The sequence below is a fragment of the Genypterus blacodes genome, unplaced genomic scaffold (genome assembly GCF_046128005.1).
Source record: "Genypterus blacodes isolate CSIRO-AG114 ecotype Tasmania unplaced genomic scaffold, CSIRO-AGI_Gbla_v1 ptg000133l_1, whole genome shotgun sequence".
NCBI lineage: Eukaryota > Metazoa > Chordata > Actinopteri > Ophidiiformes > Ophidiidae > Genypterus > Genypterus blacodes.
In genome coordinates, this window is record NW_027466935.1 from 4,374,302 (window position 1) to 4,397,860 (window position 23,559).

Sequence of the window (23,559 nt, forward strand, 5' to 3'; positions counted from 1 at the left end):
ATGAACAGATGCAAGGACATATGCAGACACACACACACACACACACACACACACACAGACAGACACACTCACAGACCCCCTTTTTTCACCCTTGTGCAGAGACCATTGACCACGGCGGAGCCAAATCCCAAAGGCTCTTTGACGGCTCTGATGTTTGACATTAAGATTTAGGACAAATGCTTTCTCTGGGCAGTCCAGAGACGAAGGGTCAAATGTTTGCTGGCCAGCAATTCCTCCATGACAGGAATATTGTTGGAAAACACTTTGGAGTTGAAACAATTTGAACCAGCTGGGGAGATGCGGAGCGGAGTGAACCCCTTTCAAAGACCTGGACACTTAACCTTTGACCTGGCTGGAGAGTGGTGTGACAGTTGGCGTGGCGGTTATACCGACCTGTCAATCTTATCCCAACAGGAGGAAGATGGCGTAGACTGAGATGGAACAACGACAGCATTGGCACATGTTATTGGGTCATAACCAAGCAAAACTATGCTCAGGACCTGCAGCAGTCAATCACCCGTGTTTGTTTGTGACCGGACTGTACCACTTTCTTAAAAAGGGTTTTGATGGAATAGCTTTGGAATGTGATCGCTGCTCTGAAAGGAATCGTACCAAGTGGGAAAGAATTCACAGAAACCGTTTCAGCCCCTGGTAGTTTAGTCATTTAAAAACAGATTTGCACTGGTGTTAGAAATAGAAACTTTATTTTTATATACAGGCAGAGGTCATTATATGTGGTATGTTTACAAAATGACTTTCCTGGGAAATATGTGATAAAAAAGACAAGCTATCCTGTCATAAATGGGAATGACCTGGTTGGGAGAAGGGGGCCTGGAAGAGGGGGCTTGCGTAGGCCCCTAAAATGCTTGAATGGACCGTTCCACAATTTTGGGTGCAACCATCTAAAAAGCACCAGCACTGTGGGGTGGACACGCTGGACAAGTCAGGACAAGTGCAGGCAGCGATTTGCTTTATTAATCAATTTGTCAGTCTTCATCTGAACCCTGTTTCCAGTCCCCACAGAGGTTCCAGAGGGTTCCAGAGGTTTCCCAGAGCTAACCTGAGTTTGTATCATGTGTGTGTGTGGATTTATGACGACCCTGATCCGCTCTGAGAAACCAGAGGGGGGGGTAAAGGATTATTTGAGGCTTGGTTGACATAAACAGAAGAGTTTATGGCCTGCACACCACACCAACAACCCCTCACCCCTGATCCCCATGTGCACACACACTTACAAGGCTCCCTGTCATCTGACCTTTGACCCCAAACAGTAAGCAAGACCTTAGCGGATTTCATGGAAAGAGTCAAACTAAAAGTCAGGCTCAACATATAATCTGCAGTCCCAGATAAGTCAGAGTCCCATTACACACACACACGCGCTACACAAACACACACACTCCTAAACAAAACGACACAATACCCCTTTCAAAGTGTCGACTCAGCCTTTCACTTATCAAAGCCGCAAAACGGCAGGAAGCGCCTTCCACGCCGCTATTGACAGGAAACTATAGACGTCCGTGCGGACATACCATGAGCTGACTCAAGCGTCTCCTTGGAGATGTTTGTTAAGGGCTGGATGAAAGTAGGAGCGAGTAGCTGAGAGGTCCACACACTAAAAGAAACATCAGGTAACCATTACAGTGCAAACTCTGCAACCTGCTGATGTGAGGAAACGACACCATGATCCAGCTCATCCATCAATGACGCTCTTTAAGAATCTCGGCATTCCCAGTCTGCACCTCTCCAGAGCACTTCTCAAAACTGTTTGGGATCTGTCAGAATGAAGAAAAAGCCCCCCGGAGCATCTGGATGTAAACGCAGGAGACGAGCGGTCGCACAGAGACACAGAAACGAAGTCTTATTCATACTTTTTTTTGGTCTCAACAACAGCTCTATTTAAAGTTAAACACATGCTGGAAATCTAGAAGTAGACTCACAACTGTCACCAGGTCAGTGACGATTCACAGATACAATGAAATATAAAGCATGTTGTGAGCTTTGTCATGAATTTAAGACTCTTATCAAAGCAACAGCAGCATCTATGATTGTTTGTTTGAATTATGATAAGGACAAAACACTGATATCTCATTATATCGGTCATCCGGGGATAGAAAGCCAGCTGGCAGCGGTCATCCGAGCTAAACTACAGCAGAGCGACTCCATATGTCTTCCGATGCATAAGGAAAATAACAAGTATTCCAACCTGTCTCCATTGGTCTGTGGACAGTCCAGCTCTCTTGGAGATGTGGCGTCTCTGCCCTGCCTCTGCTTCTCTAGCGCCTGGCTGAGCCTCCAGCTCCTGTGCCTTCCCCACGTCCCTCCTCCCGGGGACGCCACGTGTGCTGTGATTGGCTATGCCGTCACTGGAGCCACACTTCTTGAGAGGGTCCACATGGTGGCCATATTTCAATACTGAATCTGGGTTAAAATAACAATAGCAGCAACTGCTGAGGGTCTCTCTCGCTCTCCCTTCCTCTCTCTCTCTCTGCCCCTTTTTGTATCCGACTTAGTCTCGCTTAGCTTCTCAATGTGCTTTTATTGCGCTCTACTCTCTCTCTCTCTCTCTCTTAATCAGCCAAGACCAACGTGTTATTATCAGTCTAAATGAAAACTGCGCTTTCACTTAACGCACTTAAGAACTCACCACAAAGTCACACACGCGCACAAAAAACAAAACTGGTCTGGTGGTTGTGCCGCTCATAACCGATACATACCACAACACACACACACACACACACACACACACAGATCCTGTTAAGTCCTCACTGCCCGTCAGTCAGTGGCAAACATCAGACAGATTAGATAGCAGCTCGGTTAATGGAGCAGATGGTTCACAGTCTGACTAATAGATTACCTTTGTGGCCGATGGGAGCAAAGTATCCCGGGATTGCTAACAGCAGCAGTGCGTGCGTTCAGCCACAGCGCTCAGTCTGCCTCCTCGAGTTCACAGAGGAAACAAATGAGTTCCATATGAAGGCAGAAAACCAGGCCGAGTCAAACAGGAAGAGAAGCCCATGTGCCAGGAGGCATTTGAGAGCGGCGCGGAAAGCCCGTGAAGATGGCTTTCTTATCAGCACCGATGGGAGCTGCACCATAAATGATTCTTAATAGTTTTCCGACATAGCTGCTTATATCACGAGTCTAGTAAAAATCTCTCCTTTGACCCATTTCCTTCAGATTCTGGTGACTCATCCTCACCGTGTGTTAATGAATGGATTAGAGAGGTTAATGGGCCGTTTTAAAAGCCACATAATGGCTCCCTACATGGAATATCACAAACAGCAGAGTTTACTTAATTCCTCACGAAAACAATAGCACTACTGCAATCCAAGTGGAGAGTTTCTCCTTTTCACAATTCTGTATTTGTGCCCCACTACATCTCTCTTGTAGACATGTTGCCATCTGAGATTCGGTCGTTTGGACTCTTTGTCTCTCAGGTATCTCATCTCTTCAAGTTGGGCCATATATACAGAAACCTTCCCCTTGTGTTAGACTTTGAAACAAGATCATATTGCGGTTGAAGATTACACAAAATTAACTTTAAAAGCCTTTTCTGTTGCAAGGTTGGGGGTCTGGCAAAGTGCCAGCTGAATCTAAAGAGCCCGCTGCATGAAAGGAAAGTCAAGGATCCATTTTGCTCCTAGAACAAGGAATAGTCTTTATAATAATCCTGGAATAGTTGCGGAACAATTTCATGCACTCTGATGGTTCAGGAACAGAGTGGTGGAGCTGAGAGATCTTACAAAAGATGCATCCATGATTGGTCAGATACAAGCTTGGAGACTCTAAATACAGAACAATGCCTTCCGATTGTTTTTGTTGTGAGGTAAATTGGTCTAATTACGTAATCAGAACTCAAAGCTTGAAGCAGTGCAGAGAAAAACTCATATTCAAAATCAACATTCGCAATAATCCATGTAGCTCTGACCAAAATAGCAGGAAGTATTAAGACACCAGGGATCCCAACCAGCTTATTACAGCAACGTCCTTGATTGAAACTCTGCCGTGTCAGAAACAGAAATCTTAACCCACGTCCAGAGTAGAGACAAGCGAGTAAGAAGACTTTGGATGTACAGATTTGGTCCAAATTCCTGCCTTGTACCATGTAAATTAACTCCAAATTTAGTCCTGAACGTCTGCAAAAATTCAATGTGTCCCGCCAAATCCTGAAATCAAATCCTCGCTCCAATCCACTACATCTTTTCTCAGCGTTACAGTCGGCTGTGAGTATCTCCTTTCTCATGTTAAAAGTTGGGGATTTGCAGACACAGATACCGATCAGACCGACAGCGGATCATCTTACAGGTCTGAGGGGAGAGAGGGGGAGACTAAACGCTGAAGTTGGAGTGAAGATGCCCCTGGGGTGATTCCTCTTGGCAGCCTCGGGGGTTTCTGACACAGCACAGGCCCGCACATCAAAGAGCCCAAACATCAGAAGAGACGGCAGGGAAATATCCTCGGCTGTTGTAACCATAACAACACATGCCAGGCTACGGCATCATTCACGAAGCCTCGCAGAGCAGAGCCGACCCGGGGAAACCAAACCGGGCCCGCCGGTCGTTCATCTCCCCTGTCGATATGTGTCGTATAGATCAGAGAGGAGAAGATGAATCGGAGGCAAAGCAGAGTGGAACCTGATAGAGGAGGCAGATAAGAGGTTGGGTCAAATGGATTAAGGCTACAGCTTCGGTCTGAATCTGCCTCCCTTTCCTCCCTCAGGCTCTTTATTTCAACATTAACATAATGAGACATTTTCCATTCGGGCTGTGGATTGCACTCCAAACCACATTCAAGGTCTATATCGTATATATAGCCAAGGTGTGGGATTGGAACACTTACAGCCCACACCAAAGAGCCAGTATTTATAGCCTTTAAACCAAAAATTGGAAAATTCAACTGCCGAGTCAATGTACAGCCACCAAACTGTACATATATAGAATAATAAAGACCAGATCTGCGAGGAAGGATGTTGATTTTGATCGCGTTTAGGGCCGTTTATCAACCTGTGACCCTTACAGTCGTGTGTGCCAAGGCCTTGTTAGGAGTCCAGCCAGTTGAATCAGGAAGGAACTGATTTCATACCAAAGAAACCAAAAGCTGTATCTCCCCTAGTGTTGACACATGATTCCCGGACATGCCTCGGATATCTCAATGAGGTTTTTTTTATCCAATCGGCATGTGTTTCCAATCCGACCTGCCTGCCTGCTTGCCTGTGTGTGTGTGTGTGTGTGTGTGTGTTACGTCATTCTGTCGTCCGGCCAGCGCAAAGAGGCTACGCAAGGTTCACTTTTAAAAAGCCCACATGGAAAGAGATGAGAGCGGTGGAGAGACACATGGAAAGATGGAAGTAAAAGGATGGACGGATGGAAAGATTGGTCTAGGAGGCTAAAACCAGAGCCTATGGAGTTTCCAGTGGGAGGAAAATAATGACAGCTCACAGCGCAATGAAATCAGATGCAGATTATTGTGCAAAACGCTGTAAAGTGCAAAATAGATCAGTTTGACCTTTTCTTTCTCTCTCGCTGCCAAATATTTCCACTGGTGGATCTCGTGAAACCTTCGCCGCCGCCGCACATTTGTTGGTGCGGGTGCAATCAGAGACGGGTGAGCTCAGTCTGAATCCCGCAGAGGCGCACAGCTATGACCATCTGGCCATTTCAATGCCACGCCTGCATAATCTCCGTCAACAGGCACATGGAGACAGATGTTTACCATGCACAGGGAAATGCCTGAGCCACACACACACACACACTGCTCAAGTCAGCAGCGACGCAATACTCCAGATCTCTTCATGGCTTCAACGGAAATGCCAGAGGTGTTAAAAAGTGAGATAAAGGGTGAAATGGAAGAACGTTTGTGTGTTTTATTGATTTATTAAGCTGCTTAGAATGTTTGCGTGTACTTATTAGTAGCTTTAGAGGGTTTAACAAGCATGTAACTGTACTGATGGTGTGTGAGATTGGAAAGGAACTGTATGACATCAGGTTTGTGTGATGCATAACTGGTGACTATGGAGGCAGAAAAGCTTCATCAACCTGTCATCATTATTTATACACACACACGGGTCACGGCAGCGATCACACTGTAAGATTTTGGTGGCGAGTTTCTGACACCGACACAGTTTTGGTCACAGGCCATCTGTCATCGGCGATGGAATGTAGCTGCTGTCGGCCAATCTCTCCAACCGCAATCTTACTACCTTCTTGGATTGATGCCCTAAAATAGAATGAAGACTCTACCTGTTTCAGTTCTGTCACCTGGGGAAAGGTCTGTTAGCGTTCATCTAATAGTCTGTCGGAGCCGAGTTCTTCTCCATTTCCTCTCTCCAATCCTTTTATTTAATATGACGGCTGAGGTCAAGAGACAGATAAATTCCCCCAGTGAGGTCACGCCACATCGTTTTTATCCATTACTTTACCCGTCTGCAGTGTCTGTATTGGCCGTATCTTATTGTGGGAGTGTGATCTGCCCGGCACACTCGCCAATTTATGAACTTTCTGGGGATTTCTGCACCAACTGTAAACAGGCCGACGTGTTGAAGGTGAGGAAATCCCAACACTGAGCTCTGTGGGGAGAAAGCCGGGGAGGGGAGGGGGGCGTGGGAAAGAGGGCGGCGGGTGAATGCGATCGGTGCGGAGAATGCTGCGGTCAACCGTCAGCCGGGGAGCGCACCTGGGAGAGGAGGGTGGAGGTAACGGATCCTCCAAAAGGGGGGGGGGGCGGTGCTAAGGACTTGAAACGCCTCGGATTGAGACGGAAAAGATGGAGGCTTTGTGGAGAAACAGGCAGAAACGTGCAGGAAAAATAAAACAGCTTCACCTGTCCCAAGGGTCTAGTTTGGGGCCAAATACACACATAGAACATAATAAAAACACAGCATACCAGTGTACACATGAACACATATGGAGCTGGGCGCACAAAAACATACAAGCACCAACACCTTTATTTGATCCCAGTGTGAGTCAATTATTTCCCCCTGGAAACATCTGTTTATACAATCTGAGCGCCTGTGTGTCAGTCTGGTTTTGGGTGGTTGAGGTGGAGCAGGAGCCAGAATGAGAGGAGGGAGAGAGGGTGGAGGGAGGGAGGGAGGGGGGCATTCTTCAGCTGTGCATGTGGGGAGGAAGGCGGAGGTCAACCATCCCTCATCTTCTCATATTGACCATAAGAGCTCTTGCACGGTGAGGCAGCAGCATGAAGGTTAAGAGGGTGACGGATAACAAAGACCGTCCTGACATATCGCAACCTGGCCTCAGTGTGGGTGGTCAACCAGGCCCAGCCGGACGGGGAGGGGTTTCAACTTGGGATAGCCATCTCGCCAACAGATCTCTCTCCCTTCTGTTTACCACAAAAGGAAGTTTCTCCCGCCCCGGTCTGGAGAGGTCAGAGCGGTCAGATCGCTCACTCCTGCTGCAACGCAACCGGCTGTTTGAGTGGAGGATTAAAGGAGGCCGAGGAGCAGAAATGGAAATGAAGATAACGTCCATGTGCTCTGGCTAAGTGATCACAGCTGAGGAAGTGTTTGTGAAAAACCCAAACGACAAAATCCCAAGATTTCCCCTTCAATTATTTTTTTCCCTGTTTTTGAATTGATTCCCAATCCCCCAGGTAACCAATCTCATCGTGTGACAATCAATCAATCAATAGCAGGGTCTTAACAAAGGTCATCGGTCACAGTTAACAGTCTTAATGCAGCCGCACGATTGAATTTAGATTTTTCAAAATGCAAAAAAAGGCGAAATTCACTATTTTCAGGACGCTTTTAGTGATTGCTTCCCAATCCGTCTGCACAACTTTTGGATGCTTCATCAGGCAGATCAATAAGTCTCAGATGTTCAGGGTTTCCACACTCATTTGCCAATTCAATTCCAAACCTCTGGTAGTAAAGCAAACTTCACCTTTACCATGAAAATTAAATAAAGCCTGTGTGTTGTCTGTCTGCGTTAAAAGTCCAGCTCCATTTCTGCAAGTCGCCATTCATGCCAGAATGAATGGAAACCATGTGGCTGGAAGGAAGTACATCAGTTTGAAATCTTATATTATACTTTGGGAAGCTTGTTGGCAATAAAGTCAAATATACACAGTCTGAGGACAATGTGCTTAAAGGTGCATACGTTCCAGTCGGCTCTTCAACATAAATAAAGCCTGAGCGCCGCCGATGACTTAAGAGCGTTGGGCGGCTTCCAGTTGCTGATGTATTTTTCATGCACTTCATCAAAACAAGTACGGTTAAAAAATGAAAATATTCTACAAAGTGAAATACCACTTTAAGAAATTAGAGGCTGCATTCTTCACACCTATTTCCTCAAACTGCCGAGACGTGACCGCTGATGGACTGGGAGCCCTGGGGAGCCCCAGCACTTCTCCTCCGTTTCCCACAGATTTGGGGCCCTGGGGCCTAACACCGTCTCCATTATGCTTAACTATTTCCAGCCTCACCTATAGCACTGCAAATAGCCTCTGGGTCTATAAATGCAGGGAGTTGCGGGGGAGAAAAAAGTTCTTCCACCTTAAATCCTACCGAGTAGCCTTCAACTATGCTTCTGTTCTTCCAGGCCAGACTCAGGAAATCACTGGGTCCCACTGAGCCCAGCTGGATGAGTGCAGCTCTGCGGGGCCAAAACCATTGTTCGGACTGTGTTTTGTGTTCGGGATGAGTGCAGTTTAATCCCAACTTCCCTGTGGCTCTGACCTGCTGCTCCCGCCGAGGTTCCCACTATTCAATGCAACGCCGAGTCCCCCCCGCCCTCCCCTGCAAGCTGAGACCTCGCTGGCTGCTTTATACAAACGGCCCTGGGGGGTGGGGTAGGGGGGGCACTCTAAGCTTAACCTGATATTCTGCTCAAAATCAAAAGTAAGCAATGCTAAGGGGGGGGGGGGGGGGGCTGAAAGGGGGTCCAAGGAAGGGGGGGGGGGTCTATACACTGGCACAGGGATCTCAGGTTTCAGATAATAAAAGTATCAAGTGATGCAATCCTCACTCTCTCCTCTTGGCAAAACACATTTAATGGCATGTGTAGGAGGTGAGGAGAGGAGAAAGGGAGACAAATGAGGGGAGAGTAGCGGCGGCGGGCGAGGGAGGGGGGGGGGCGGGATGAGAGACCAAGACGTGTGTTGGTATTGTCAGAATGGTTCCGCCCGAGTGCAAGTAAGCTGTGTAAGTGCTTCCACTTGCGGACAAAGGGAAGAGTGTGGAAGGGGCAACACAAAAAGCAGTCCGTGTCCGATTGAAGGGGAAACACCGCCGCAGCCGTGTCCTTCAAAACACAATAGCTCCGGTAACGCACGCGTCCAATCTGACAAAGAGCAGACGTGTCTCACGTTTCCAGAAAATCTCGACTGGAGACGGAATGGAAGGGCGAGAAAGGGGAAAAGAAAGACAAACATGAGGTTCTCTACCCCACGCTACCTACGTCCAGATAAGACGTTTACATCTCTGCGTCCAATCTAAACCATAAAGACACAGGAGAGTTCAAAAACAAGAAAGAGACAACAGGAAGTGGGCCCCCCGGTGTGAAGTCGCTCTATTTTTGAGGCAAAGTGACATGCGATGATTCTGTTTATTATGCTAGCAGGGGGGGTTTCCTCTTTGAAATGACCTTCACAGGTGGTCTCCGCTCGCTATCTCTCCCTCCATTGTTTGCCTCCATATTGGAAAAACAGGCCCCTCCATCCTATTTTCATCCACATAATAAATATGTCGAACAATGAAAACACAGAGACAGGAGAGTTTGAGGACGTCTCTCAAAGTCGATTTGACCTTTCGTTACCCCTTCGCGTTGATAGTTTGAGTGACATGGCGGCGTGGATGAATTGAAACTGCGAGGTAACACATGCGCAGAACAATGGGAATCATGGGAACTTGGGGGCTTGCGTTCCCACTGGTCACAGGCAGGTGCCAGGAACACAACAAGAAAAGCAGGAAATCATGTTTTTTTTATTTGGTTAGTTAGTCTGAGCGACTCCAGAGATTTCTTTCATGTCCTGAGGAAAGTTTCAAAATTGGAGACACATGAATGGACAAAATCCCGGACATTTGTTCAGCATCTTCTGGCAGAAGATTAACCTCTTCCTGTATCGTGGTCTGGTTGTCGTAATGTATATCTTTCTCTATTGTTGCGAGCATGTTTTCTCTCTTTGTACCAGCTTGCTTTAACTCCAGCTCCTATGTCTGTCCTGCTCATTTGAGAGGATGGGATGTCTCTGAATCGCCTCTCCTGGGGTTTGTTCCATACATGATAAAAGGTGAAGGAACTGCTTTTTGAGACCCTTTGAGACATTATATACGATTTTACAAATAGGCTCCACAACAATAGAAACTCTACCAACCTTTGTGTCAAAGTCTTCCGTTAGATCCGGATGATGTAACAGCCCTTTATCTTCCTCTGCTCGCCACCTGTAGATGCACAGAGGACGAAACGTTACTAAAGAAGGCAACGAGGAGCCTTAATGGCAAAACCACACCGTCTCCAGAGAGGAACAGCTCAGTCATTGTTGGCTCGGCAACAACAACAAGCATCGTTTTCTCTTTGCTCATCGGTATTTTCCAGCTTAACATGAGACGGAGGAGGCCGGCGAGGGGCGCGAGTGCACCTGGAGAAACTCTTAATCTGTTTCACATGGACATAAAAAAGCAGAGAGAATGGGGCGACGACGTCTGCTGCGCTCATTTGGCTTTGGGTCTGTGTGGCAATGTTGCATAATGTTTAGTCAAACATAACACGTTTTATGTGCGCTACACAACCCACAGGCCAATATGGTGCGGACGGACAAATGTTTCTGTAGCTAAGGGCCGCAGGGATGATTGATCTAAACTAGTCCATCTGATGGTTGCAGAGCCTCTGTGTCATCAGTGTATATGTTATTAAAAGGGTAACCTGGACAACCTAACCTGCATGTTAACCTGTTGAGTGAAACTACCTATCTTCCCACATCAACACATCTGGACAAACGCCGCTTAAAGAGTCAGACTTATGGATTCAGAAAGTTACAGATCTCATTGTGGCCAGGTGGCTTTCCGACTCTCTGTCAGGCACATCAGATGAATCACACTGAGCCCATGAGCCGTACGCTGTGTGGGCTTGTTGTTACACATTCACATGCAATAACCTGACTCAGATCACCTTCCTGTTTCCATTACTGAGCACAGGATAGTGTCTAATGGTGCAGATGTAATAGTGGCACTTACACTAGGAGCCTTACTACAAATATAACCCCTACTTACTACAGAGGGAAATCAAAATAATCAGAATAAGTGACTACACGTATTGAGAAACCTATCAATACGACTCTATTCTTTTCAAGTTATTTAGGTAAAACTCAATAGGATCTCCAACATCCTCAGCAGATCTGGGTCGCTGGTGGCCTTCACACTAATGACACACATACGTCAGCCTGTAGATAATTAACTAATGGCCGTCGCGTTTCCCTTTCAGTGCTATTCGGGCCTTTTAGTGGATCCAGTCTACAGGCGGCAGCACTCAGCTCAGTAATGGCCGGTTCAATAGTCTCACTTCAAGAGTCATAACAGTAACGTAATTGCAGACCTTCCTGTTGGCTTCAGGCAATAAAAGTGCACAAAGCTAAATGGAATAAAGGGACCTGATTAGATTAGGATTAACTGGAAGGATGTTTTAAAGAGAAGATAGAGAGCAGTCCGGTCCAGATAAACATGAGACTAATGACATGTGACACTGAAACAGAAAGTCCTTTAGAAACGATTACCCAGTGGTCGTCATGACAATACTGGACGCGTGCTTTTTAATTCACCAATACAGGATATTTTGCTTTTGTTTTTTATGAAAAAGCAACAAATTCCAGCACCAGATGATGGAAGATGACACTCTGAGATATCTGTGTGGTAAACAAATGGAGTATTATCAACAGCAGAATCCATGAAATACGCCTTAAACATTACACGGTGACCACAACGGCTTCGTATTCGTGCCGTGGAGGGTTTTATGTTACACGCCACCATTTGTTACACTTCACCCTGTTCTTCCTCACTAAGGCCGACGAAAACAACAAGTCCAATTTTCCACAGTTTTAGTATCAACAAGCGATAAGGGCAGGAATAACATGAGAGTAACCGGTGAGTGAAGAGTTACATGTGTTATCTGGTGCCAATGACTGATGTTTGATTTGCAGTGTTTTGAAGGCAAACCAGCCCTCAGATGAACTTCAGCAGTGTAAATCTTCCATTTATGGAAGCGGATAGAGAAATTATAACAAATTACCATTGGCCTCAAGGAGTTTCTTGAAGTGTAACACATTTTGCATGCTGCCAAAAACAACCTGCATATACGGAACACAGTCACTGATACCCAAACAGTCACTGGTGGCCTTTCATTTTCAGTATTTCCTTGTTTTAAAGCGCTGTTGCACGCTGGTGTTTTGGAGCTGAGCTGTTGAATCCCCCTCCACAGCTGGGGGGGCAGCCTATTATGTGGGAACCCAGAGGTGGGGAGGGGATGTCTGTAGGTATGTTCACTGTGGCCAGGCCCCACCACAAAAGGGTCTTTCTTAAAGCATTTAAACGGCTTTTTGGGAATGCGAGAGTGTTTTGGTCGTTGCAGAAGGACCAGACGAGTAGCAAAGGTGTGACTGCTGTTTAATCTAAGTCAGGAGCACCTAATTTTTCAGGGACTTTGGCAAGATCTGTTTGGGGCATTTTAGCTTATAGTCCATGATAGGAATACTACAGCAGTATAATTAAAGTTTCGAGATGGAATATAAATGCCGAATCATCCAGTAGCATCCCAAGTTCCTTCATATCCATCGTGCAATCCTCCAAATCTTCCTCTGTCTTCCACCTCACTCTGTCTCTCTGGGTAGTAATGGGAGGCATGTGAGCGCAGAGCATTCTCATTAAAACAAGAGCCATCCCTCAGGCTAACGTACACAACACAGGTGTGAGGAAGCATCCCGTCCACTAACACTAATCACTGTAATGTGCTGCTTCTTAAAAGTGCTCAACCTACTGTTTGCAGGAGCCACTGAAGGAGTCGGTAAACAAAATTTTATCCTCAAGTCTTGCAAAGTGAAGATATGAGAGGACAGCGTGCAATCACAAAACAAAACAAAACACCCTGTCACCTGGGTAATCGGAAAGATAAGGTCAAATCGCACATGTAAACATCTGAAGAATAATGACTTTGGCCATTGTTTGCCATGTGGGAACATCTGTTTCTGAAGCGCACGCCGAACACAATGTGTATTGTCAGGGTGAGATGAGTGTTAAGACTGAAGCTGAATGGGCATTACAGCTGCAGTCTGTTCATATGATCCAAAACAGACATGACCAACAGTGACCTCATCTTTGTATCAGCAGCCAGTGTGTTTGGTCTGTGTCACTGGAACATTTTATGTGCCTGTTGCTGCATCAGCACCACAGAAACCATTCACTGGCAGCACCGTCCTCCTCCCCGGTCACACTAAAGCACCACTATAGAATCCCTCGAGCGGCACGTCGTCACGTAAACTATCAGGTGTGTACGATAAGTTCACATATAAGCAATTACTGTTATGGAGAATAATAACCGTGGCCTGTTCCCGCTCAGCTGGACAGCTGTATTACATTTACCACACATTATTTTAGTAGCCCTGCGAGGAGACGGAGGAGCTTTGAAAGCCCTGCCAGGAGCTCTTCAAAGGGAGGAGGAAAAAGCGGAGGATTTCTGGAGCCTCTGCAGCTTCCGTTTGAGTTTGGAAGCGAGCTCGGCCTGTGATTAAATGAGAGACGGACGCTTGTTCAAACTCGGGATGAGTCTGATAAACAGAGGAGAGATCAGATAGTGTAGATGTTGGACACCAGACTGATAATTAACATTAAGGGTGAGTATCAGACCTCATTCACCTCAACGAGAAAGCTCTACAGGAAGTGTCTGGGAAGTAGGAAATGGTGAGGTTAGATTGGTAATTTAGGTATTTACTTATTCTTCAATCAGCTGTTGGTAGATTTAAAGACATACTGAGAGAATGAAAAAAGAAGGTTGCCCACTTTTTAGCCTTGTACTTCCTGAGTGTGTCTAACCAGGTACCAGGTTTCTGGTATCAGCAGTGAAACTCGCTCATCACATCATCACTGATATTGAAAAACCACAGAAAAATGGAAAATTCTTCATGATCTTCGTCATATTTACACTCCATGAGAAGGAGCGATATAGAGTGAAACAAAGCCTCTCAGATTTCAGGTTTGTTTATCAAAGTTATTTCTGGCTTTCTCTTAACAATGGCCTGTAGGTGGAAATCGATCCTTGGCAACATCAAAGCCTCTTTTCCGATGATATCACACCGCTAGACGTCCAGCCTAAGCCCCTCAGTTAGCCCCTAATTCCCTCTGACACAAACACACACACACCCTCCACTTTCACAAAAAAAACCACTTAACACTGCAGCACAGGCCCGGCCATTACAAAAGAACGCCATCTGTAAAGCAAAAGAGCACAAGGTGTGTTTTACTCCCTAAGGCGGACGCTGATTACACACTCTTCACTAATGCAATGATTATCCACACTCTATCCAATTTCCTTTGGTGTGCTTGAATGTGTGTGTATGCGAGTTGCCTGTAAACCACAGACCGCACACTGCACACACACACACACAGATGACATCACCTTGCTGTGATTAGTCTGTTAGCTCCATGTGAAACACAACAGCTGGATCCAGAGCGTCACTCAACAAGCCTGCTTCATATCTTTGTTACTGCTGATCAAATTAAGGATTAACACCATATATGGAATAAAAAAGATAATATTGTGTGTCTGCATCTTTAATATTGTGTTATTAGATCAGATTTATGACGCTGACCATGCAAAGGGATCGCTTAGGCCTCTGATGGGACAATAGACAGGTATATTCAGTGCCCTCTAATAAAGAAAGGAGTGTAATTGCTCCGGTTTGGCCGTGACCCAAGTCTCATCCAGACATGATGACAGCTATAATAGGCCAAGAGGCTTCACGTGAGTTCACACACACACACTATTCATGCGCTGCAGCCTCCCTCGTGTTCAGCCAAATTGAGTTATCGTGCTCAGAAGACAGAGGCGCATCATCTATTCTGTCTGGCCTCTGAACTTGTGAACCTGCGTGGTGATAAAGATTCCCTCTCGCTGCCACAGGCCGTTGGCCCCCTGGAATCTAATGGCTCTGCAGTAACGAGGCCATAATGGCTCCTCTAATGTGCCTAACCATGTAGAGAGAACAGGATAAGACAGAAGGACTTCAAGAACCTGGAGGGGCAGCATACCTACCACCAAACTGACGTGTTAATGATCGACATATATGCAGATAAGACTCCAAACAAAGCTATTTAACAGGTCGTTCTCTAAAAGTTTGCTTTTGCCAAAACAAAGGTTTTATGATACTGGGGCAAATACTTGAAAAGGATAGACAATTGGTTCTCAAACTGTGATACACTGAAGCTCCCCCTGGTGGTACAGCAATCGAATCCAAACCATTAAAAGGAAAGGAAATTTGGATATAGCGACACAATTATTGACAGCTAATAATGACAAGATTGGAGCCAATACATGACAAAAGCTGACATCACTGCCCCCCGCAGATTTCTGTCGGTATTGCATCTTGCAAACGTGCGCGATCACAAAAGAAAACACGACATCAAGCTACCGTTGCGTACATGTGCCATGGCTTCAAGTCTCCACATTTCAGTTTCGACCCGAGTTGATGGATGGAGCGGCTATTAAAAAGCTGTCAGAGTGAGCAGAGCGACCCTCGTGCCAAACGTGGCCACCGGGGTCATGCTTAGCATACAGGAACAGAAAGACACTCACAGGAGGAGGGGGGGAAGGCAGAGGGAATGTGTGTGTGTGTGTGTTTGTGTGCGTGTGTGTGTGTGTTGGTGGGGGGGAGGGAGGGGGGGGTACAAAGGCAGCTCCAGACGCCTGCCCCTGGGAGATGGATCACAGATGTCTGACCCTGAGCTGCTCCAGTTAATTGTGAAACAAAGCATTACCTTCTCTCTCTCTCTCTCTCTCCGTCTTATTTTCTGCTCTTTGTTTTTCCCTCTGAAACTTCTTTTCCTTCAACTCGCTCCACTATTATTACGCTCTCTCGCTCTCTTCTCGTGCCCATGTTTACTCCCCGTCTCTCTCTCTCTCTCTCCACGCAGAGAGTGACGTCCTGAAACCCACGCCGCCTTCAAGATGGCAAATACCACTTAACACAAATGACAACAGCAAACAAAGAAATGCCTCATTCCCACATTCTTCTTCTCAAAGGTCGTCCTGACGCAAGCGGGCACTTTTGAGTCCAACACCAAGTCTCAAATCAAACAGATAGAAGGATAAAAATAACGCCTGAACCGCAGAACAATAGCACTTCTTCTCCTTGCAGATAGCTTCATAACCGCAGTGACCTAGTGTTGCTTGTCAGATAAAAGTTAACTCAAACATATGAGGTTATGAGGGGAGTTCAAGGAAGGAGCCAGAGTTGATTTCGAGGTGAAAGTATGTCGGTGGTGTCACTCGGTGTTTATTTAACTGGAGCCACTGGATCATACCTGAGATAGAATCTAGCAGGATGCATCTGGTGGCTGAGTCTGAGTCGGTTGGTATCACTTTGGTAAAGATGATAAAGCTTGTTGTTGCATATTAGTTTATCTTATCTGAGAATAAGCCTGGATGTGTTTCAGATTACAAGTTCAGCCTCTTGGAAAACAAAGGAATAATCTTATATCAGATCAATCGTGATGTGTGTGTGTGTGTCTGTGTGATCCCCTCAGTCCATTATGAGAGAGTCCAAACATCATAAATGAATTAAAATGCTGTCTCAGTATTTGGATACTTTATCTGGACAATGACATCAGCGTGGGTTGTGATCAGATCCCAGATCCAGACACTTACAGCAGAGATGTAATCCCAACACAAACAATATGATGCTTTCTGTGATAAACATTGACATTTAGGTGGTGGATAACTTACAATAACATAAGAAGTTCAGCGAGCAGGATGGGAATTAAACCAGCGACCTGCTCCACTAACACAAACTGAGGATGGACCTTTATGTCCGTTACGTTCCTGCTGGTGTGTTCTGACTACCAGGGTACAGCAGTGATAATGACCAGTGACAGCCTGCCAATCCAAACCAAAATAGGGTTTCCATGGCGATAGGGGCAAAGCAGGTCCCAAACAGAACAGGGAATTGTCCCTCTGACTGTGAGCGAAGACGCAAACCAGCTGGAGGCTTTCAAACTAAACGCCAGGGAAGATGAAATGAGTTTCAGAAAGCTGCAGGATGATAAGGCTTTACAGGTAAACAGGTGATGTTGATACTGCTATGAAGAAATGTAATTACAGAAGGGATCATTACTCATTTTGAGGGACTTTTTCATTAGTTCAATACTTGTTCATTATGTTGGTTCGTACTCCAATGCAGCAAATAGAAGCTTCAGTTCTTCAGCTGATCCCAAACATATGAACTGTGTTTCTGTACCATTTTTGTAAACTCTGAATGGAAGAAATGAACACAAATCTACAGAAGATCTTATGATGGTTAACAGTGGTGAGAGTTTTTGGTCATCCATCTAAAATGGTGGTCAACCGACAGTCAATTCAGAGATTTTCCATGATCATAAATGTCGGATCAAAGACTCGTGCTGACTGATGACAGGTTGATGATGCATTTCACCCTGCGTAGATTCTTACCTGCTTGTTGTAGCGCAACGATTCACCAGGCACTCATAATCTGGCATGCAGTGAATTTAAACGATCCCTGCTATTGCACAGTTTGCACGAAGCACGACCGGGTTTATTGACTTCCAACATAAAACGGGATCCAACACATGAAAGAACATGGAAACAACTCTCGACCTTCTGGCTGTGACACAAACACAGTGTACAATCCTCCTTAATCAAACCCTTTCATACTGTTCAAAGCCTTTTCCATGAAGTGAGACATGTGAAACATATCGCGCTGCCTTATCACCCATGACACCCAGACTGCCTATTGTTACGAGCCATAACCTTTCATCATTAGCATACAGCTGCAAGGTAGCGAAGTAACAACCTATGAATATACAAACGCGCTCAGCAGTGAGGAGTAACCAACAGAGAGCGCAAAGCAACACTGACTCAGATGTGCTTTGGGAGCTTTAAACTGAAAGGTCAAGACAAACAGCAACATTTTTTACGAGCATACAGTTGGGACAAGATAATGTGCCGGGGGCCGTGCAGCTGCAAAACCCACCGGCAGCCCCGTCTGTCGCGCACTCCTTTCCCCGGAGACTGACCCCCAGCTCGCCACAAAGAGACGGATTTCTCTCCTCGTTTCACCCTCCTCCCCTCAGCTCCCTCCCGTCACTCATTCACTCCTTTCGATGTCTCTTTCCAGAGGAGAGGAGGGGGCGAGGTGGGGGGTGGTGTCCCATACAAGCCTACAGTCAAAGTTCTATTGACAGAGAGGGACACTGGGGGGTGGAGGGGGTCGGTTGTGGGCTTTGTTATTGGCAGAGCCCCACCCTGCTAGTTTCCCAGCAAACGGCAGGCTGGAAAGCTGCTGGAGGCTGATGTAAGCCCCCCCAGGAGAGTCCCACAGGGGGGGTGAAGAGGACATAATGCGTAGGGGTTAAAAAGGAAAAATGAAGTGATGAAGGCAGAACACAGTCCAGCCGAAGAGCAGGAGAGAGAGCGAGAGAGAGAGAGAGGAGAGCAGGGTGATTAGCTCCAGCGCTGCCTAATCTAATCAGTGTGCATGACCGCCCCATAGAGAGACAAAGACAGACACACGGACAGAGACGGAGTTAGAGGTTTTGATTGTTGGAAGAACTGGTCGGACACTCGTACATTTCACACGGACACAACACCAGCCTTTGTTTTCCCTTTTGACACATCAGAGAAGGACTCCTCACACATACACACACACACACATGAAGAGGAGAAGAAGAAGAGGCAGACAACAATGGAAAATGTCAGAGGACAAAGACTTTCTGGTGCCTTTCTGGTCCCCTTGTGCTATGCAGACTGGGAAACAGACTTTTCCAGAAGCAGCAAGGCCATCTATGAAAAAAAAGACTTCACTCGGACACACGGCTGCTTTTAATTCCCCTAAAAATAAAAAAATCCTTTAGAAGCCTGGAGTGGAAAGCGTAACATAACGTCATGTGACCCAGTTAAGTCGTCCTGAATTTAAAGACCTTCTTCCTCACATGACGTCAATTTACAGGCAAATAAATAAAGCTTAGGGTAACAACACGCATATTAAAAAAAGGCTTTTAATTTGTTGGTTTCATAAGAACTCACACTTCCTGGATGCTCCTGTTAAAAGGGTTTGTTGAAAGAAGCTGAATAATATTGTCAAGTGAAAGAACAGACTGCAGAGTGTCTCTATGCACCAGCCTTGTTATCGGGCTCTTTTTCTTACACTGGAAGATACCAACAGTGGGGCTCTGCTGTAGTAAACTGTACACCAGATGTTGATCGCAGCCTTCCACAGTCATCTGGTCTAACCTCTGACACAGGAGCAGCCGTTCCAATTAGTGCATTTCACACTCTGGTCACGGTCCAGGTTCTGGTTTCGAGTATACATTGATAGTGGTCAGCTCTGATTTCCATCTGCAGACCGCTCAACAATATTTATCCTCGCATAACCATGAGAGCAAGTGTTGATTCCAGATCCAAACGCACGGACAGCTAAGAGTCCCTGAGAATAGTCTTCCTTCCATGAGGCATATACCCTCCAATCCCATAAACTCTGGTCAGGATCCCTGACTAATGACAAAAGCAATGCCACGAAAGCTCAGAAAAGCCAAAGCCTGAGAGGCAGATGATGTGGTCTGCAGGAATGGCTTAGCAGTTAAAGTTTACCGTTAAAAGATTCGCCATCTGCATCATATGCACCAAAAAGAGAGGAGCAATATTTTTCCCTGCTTTGAAATTCACCATCTATTTAGGCAAGGAAAGAAAAAATACATTTTCCAACTGCGCTCAGACGCTGCCAAGACAGAAACACTCGTGTACTATTGCTTCTCTTGCGGCTTAAACAGAATAAAGGAGCGTTCAGGGTCACACAAGTGAAATGAAACTGGGTTTACGTGTGTTTCTTAATAGGCCAAACACAGGGAGCTGAGGGAGCACGTGCACAGGCACAAACCGCCACTGAACTGCAACCCGGCTGCCATTTTTAATGTTAGTCACTGGCTCAGCGGTGACCTAAGCGTCATTAGACAGCTGAACTTTGGTTGCGTGCCTTTGAAAACATAAATTACAAAGAAATGGCTGAAAGGTAATTACAGAATGTAAAGGGTAGACTCATGACCGAGACCACACAGCCGCCGCACCACAACTTCAGAGCTGGAAATAATGTGACAACAATACCAAAAACATGTCAAAGTATAAACAAAGTTGTGATATTTATATGGTTAATAAATGTGAAAGATAAGCCGGCTTAAAGGCTCTAATGAACTGATAAGAATGAGAGTAATTATGTGGAATCCAGACGTTTAAAATAAGGCGATCATGCAAATTCATTGTATGTGGTTGGTTGTAAACGTTATTTTCTTCTGGATCTGAAGCCACAACTGTGTAAAATGTGTCAAAACGGTTGTTATTCTGCTGATTCAGCTTCATCTTAACTGCACATTGGTGTTGGCTGCATCTTTCTAGACTTGTTTGTTAATCGACAGTGATGTCATACATTTGATAATACAGCTGGTGATCAATATGTGGATCTGGACTCAATCTGCACCTGTTCAAAGTCCCTAAGAAGACACTTGGTTGAATCTTTACTGAATTTGTGTGCAAAAATGCCTCAAAATCAAATCAAATCACCCTTAATCAAATTTGCACCTCCCTACAAAATGACATCACTTCAGACAAACAGACTAAGGCAGGTAACAACAGACATGAAGAGTGACTGTGACTTGAGTTTTTCCTCTTGAGTTTAGTGACCCACACACACTCACAGAATAATAAGGGTCTCTGCCCTCAGGAGCCTTTTCTCTCTTTCACACAGACACACACAACTACAAACACTGAAATACAGGTGTGGCCTCTTCTCAAGTTTACTGTCGAAACAACATAAAAACAAGATGAGAATCCGTGACCCACTTTCTCTAGACATGTCAGACTCACACACACACAATTACACACAGAGTAGTAACGTCACTGTGTCCAACTGTGATTTGGATGAATGACTAATTCTAACCTCTATCCAAATCCAAACTCTTTCTCATTCCCAATGACATTCAGATGATTTCTTAAAGGACTGAATGATGCCAGTGTCGTGCGTGATAACATCAGAGCAGCGTGAAGCATTTTTGGGGGCTTATAATGAGCTTGGTTGCGTGGAAAAGCATCCAGTCTGCTCGGTTGTCCTGCCACGAATTCCCCCCTTAAGATAAAACAGCCAAACACGAGCTAGAAACGAGGAAAAACTTCTACAAACTCGCTTCCATTTAAGTTCGTGGTTGAAATGCCCTCTTTCAGAACAGTTTCACAGTTCGATCGCGGCAGTAACAGTAACCAGCCGGGACTTTTCAGGATGTTTTGTGTTTAAAATCGAACCCAACTTACGCGTAAACAGCTGGATGCGCGTCCCTGTAGCCTCTCACTCTGAGATCCAGCAGACTTTGAATCGGATTCAGTGTTTTGTTTAGTTTGGACTCTATCCTGTCTTTCTTTTCTCTGTCCTCAGTGTATCTTCATCCTCCACGTTTTCTCCGGGAGCTCAGCAGAATGAATGGTTCCGTCCGCCGGGCAGGATCCCCCTCGGATGGGGAGTGACTGCACCGTTAAGCTCCCTCCCCTTCGCCAATCACCTCCTCCGCTCCTCTGCTGCACAAACGCTTTAATAACTCCACGTCCAACTCTGACTGCTGGATGGGATTGCCTGAGGTTGTAAAATATTTTCTATCAAAATAAAAAAAATGGAGGAAAAAAAAAAAATTCCAGGGCCGAACATAGAATTCGGAGGACCAGTTTATAAAGGGCAGGTTTTAAAAATATGCCCCCCGAACCCCAACACCCCCCCTTACTACAAATCATGACAGCCTGGTTTGTTCTACCTTACAAAGAGTTCTATTCCATTTTAAATTCAACACATATTCTTCTGATTAAGCCCAAAAATAAAATGAAAATAAGACAAGTCGGATTAAGACATCAACCTGCCAGGTCTGTGACCCTGACAGAACATTGACACACACTTTAATACCTGGATTAAACTGTGATCAAAGTAAGCAATGACATCATGTATAGATCTTAATGTGATCGAAATAGGTACAAATCAACATATATACAGTATATACAATATATTACTGCTGATTTCAATGTGATCATGGTATTGACATGACATTTGAAGATAATCAATGTATTGCCATGTATCTAAATGTGTGAGTAATGCTTACTGAAGCAAATGGTTTTCGACCTGTGCATTGAATAGTTTGGAAGTTTGAGTCCTGGGTTGTGGATTCAGAAATAGAGAAGTTAAGAGAAGTTGAACACCATTAACAGAATCATTTTTTTGAGTTTTTAATTGTAACACCTTGCAAAATCTCCTTTTGGATAACAGGGCCCTGGTAGGAGGCCCCCTGGTGGTCACTGAGCCTATGCAGCCGCTTGAATATGTATATTTCTTGAGTGATATAAAGCCATATGTAATCTTCTATATGAAAAGACAGGAAATTCAAAAAGCTATTATGTCAATACAGGATATATTTAGGTTGTCTGCTCCCACTGTGTCTAACTGTAAGGGGAAGTCTTTACTGGGCGGCTAACAGCTGAACCCAAATACACGACAAATACCATTCAATGCAGACTGCTCGCATTCTGAAGGGGTCAATCTATTCAGGTCCAGTAAGTCTGTCTATACGGCGCAGCAGAAAGCCATGTTTAGCATTATTTCCAGACGGGTGTGCATATGTGAGCCTTCTCCCATCCACAGCCCGGGCTCCTAATCTTAACAGCAAGAGACTCAATAGAGATAAAGAGTGCTTGGTTCTTAGAAGTGAACATAATGTCAGGGTGTGCTGCTTGCCTCCCAGGAAAACAGGAATACAACATAAACATCTTTTTTGCAAGTGCGTGTAAATGCCTTTGCACGGCAATGGCCGAGTGTGAATCGACTATTTTGAGACTGTTGTGACTGGGAGGAGAGCATCTGGTGCCAGGACCCCAGTGCCCTCTGATTTGTGCTCCTTAGACAGTCAAATGAGACTTGAATGAGGTTGAAACACAAGGGAAGTCTCATGACTTGTTTAGGGAGTTTTTGGCCAAACAAGTCTACAGTTATTGGCAATAATAACAGCCCCGATGTTATCCATCTACTTCCTGGGATCATTGTTACTCTGACTGACCTCTAGGTCAACAGTCAGAATGAAACACAGGACTGTTCACTGGATATATAAACACACACACACACACACACACACACACACACACACACACACACACATACACACACAATCATACATATCACTGCAGAAATCTACACCTTTTCAAGACATTCTCTCTCCCTCTCTTCCCTAAATAAATGGAGTTACAGCCTTAAAATGATAGAAGGGTTAGCATATAAATGCATATGTTTACATTCTTTAAAGTTCTATTCTAT

The 23,559-nt window shown here is 45.4% G+C and overlaps 1 protein-coding gene across 2 annotated transcripts in view; it reads right to left on the bottom strand.

The window, feature by feature from the left end:
- lhfpl2a (LHFPL tetraspan subfamily member 2a) overlaps positions 1-21,806 on the bottom strand; it is a 29,547-nt gene extending 7,741 nt beyond the window's left edge. The window contains exons 1-2 of one of the 2 annotated variants that reach the window (XM_076163556.1): positions 21,528-21,806; positions 10,330-10,396 (exon numbers count right to left, since the gene is read on the bottom strand). The gene's annotated coding sequence lies outside the window, so the exon portion shown is untranslated. Of the gene's footprint in view, positions 1-2,203; positions 2,311-10,329; positions 10,397-21,527 lie in introns of those variants that run through there. The other variant, XM_076163557.1, reaches the window with a different exon arrangement.
- Positions 21,807-23,559: the final 1,753 nt, after the last annotated feature.